Source organism: Protobothrops mucrosquamatus, unplaced genomic scaffold (genome assembly GCF_001527695.2).
Source record: "Protobothrops mucrosquamatus isolate PMUCROS unplaced genomic scaffold, P.Mucros_1.0 scaffold3574, whole genome shotgun sequence".
Classification (NCBI taxonomy): Eukaryota; Metazoa; Chordata; class Lepidosauria; order Squamata; family Viperidae; genus Protobothrops; species Protobothrops mucrosquamatus.
The window spans coordinates 14,595-16,370 of record NW_015389539.1 but is presented as its reverse complement, the minus strand read 5'-3'; the positions used below and the strand labels follow the sequence as shown (position 1 = coordinate 16,370).

The window sequence follows — 1,776 nt, the reverse complement described above, 5'->3', positions numbered from 1 at the left end:
AACAAGCGGGATTGGCCTAGGGGAATTTTTAGTGGGGTTTTAAGAATAATTTTAAATTGACATAGGCCACATCAAATATTTCATTTTAATTAGGTTTTAAAGTGGGTGTTTTTATCTTTGTATCTGTTTTACTAGGCTGTCAGCCGCCCTGAGTCCGTAAGGAGAAGGGCGGGATAAAAATTTAAACAAATAAAATAAAATAAAAATAAAATGACCAGCGTCCAAAGGATACTAGGAGCTGTTTTTTTCATCCCAAGCCATCCATCAGGAACCCTGGATCTGAAAAGCAAATTTTTTAAAATGTGGCTAAAACCGTTTGAGGTGGTCAAGTCTCATAAGATTGCAGGAGTCTCACATCGGAGGTCTTGGGCAATCTTGTCATCTCATGCAGTTTTTTGTTTTTTTTGGGTACAGCGGTTTTGGAAACTTTTTTTTTTTTTGTCTGAAATCTCCTTGTCAGAAATCATTTAAGGCAGAGGTGTCCTGCAATGCGAGAAAAAAGTCGCGATACGTCATGGGACGCGGCGAGTTTTGATACCTGCGATTTAAGGACTCCCGCAAGAAAACGGGAATTTCACGAGATGATTTTGTCAACGTAGTAGATAGGTAGGTAGGTAGGTAGGTAGGAAGGAAGGAAGGAAGGAAGGAAGGAAGGAAGGAAGGAAGGAAGGAAGGAAGGAAGGAATCAGTGGATGAGTGAGTTGGTAAGTTCAAGGGGGAGGGAGGGAGGAAGTTGGAACGAACGAACCAAGGATGGGTAGAGGGAAAGAAGGAAATTGAAGAAAGAAGGAGGGAAGGAAAGAAAAAATGAGGATGGAAGGCAGGAGACTAGAGAGGTGGAGGATGGAAGGAAGGAAGGAAGGAAGGAAGGAAGGAAGGAAAGGGAAATATGGGCGGAAGGAAGAAGAAGGAAGGAAGAAAAGAAAAATACGGATAGAAGGAAGAAGAAGGAAGGAAGGAAGGAAAATAAGGACGGAAGGAAGAAAAATAAGTGTGGATGGAAGGAAGGAAGAGTTTATTTTGTTTTTCAGGAGAGTCCCATCACCTGAGCTTGGCTGGGCAGATTTAGGGGCAGGAAGGTGCTTTGAAGCCTGTGAAGGCATTCACATGGCCCCTCTGCAACTCTTTAAAGTAGCCGGGTCTATTCCTGGGATTGTACAGCCGCCTTCTGTAGCTGCACTGCAATCCCAGGAAAATACCCATTGGATTCTGAAGCATCGTCCTGAGCTGGCGGAGAGCAAAGAGCTGCCAACTGTAAAGAAAGTCCCCCAAAAAACAAGCCCTGGGCCTGCAGGGATGTGTTGGGCCACCCACAGGGCTCCCTTTGTTCCCAAGTGGAAAGAAGGGATTAAACCCATCTTAACAAGATGTTCCACAGCAGTTCCTCCCCATACTTAGTTGTGTATACACTGAAGGCAGGAGGTTCTATTACGGCATGTCAATCTGCTTGCTTGAAAACTAGTCACCGTCTACAAAGACAGGGGTTAAGTTCCGGAGGATGGAAAGCCATCAACGGGGCTGGTTGGTTTTGCTCATACAGAAGAACAAGCTGTGTGTAATGTTGATGCAAAGCTGGGCACAGGGTGGAATTCCTTTACAACATTAACATTTTTAATGTTGTAAGCTTCCTTCCTTCCTCCCTTCCATTGCCCTCCTTTTTCCTTCCTTCCTTCCTTCCTTGCTTCCTCCCTCCCTCCCTTCCATCTCCCTCCTTTTTCCTTCCTTCCTTCCTTCCTTCCTTCCTTCCTTCCTTCCTTCCTTCCTTCCTTCCTTCCT

The 1,776-nt window shown here is 44.9% G+C and overlaps 1 protein-coding gene across 1 annotated transcript in view; it reads left to right on the top strand.

Moving 5' to 3' along the window:
* Positions 1-1,776, top strand: part of BRIP1 (BRCA1 interacting protein C-terminal helicase 1) — a 97,606-nt gene that overhangs the window by 92,531 nt on the left and 3,299 nt on the right. The window lies entirely within an intron of this gene.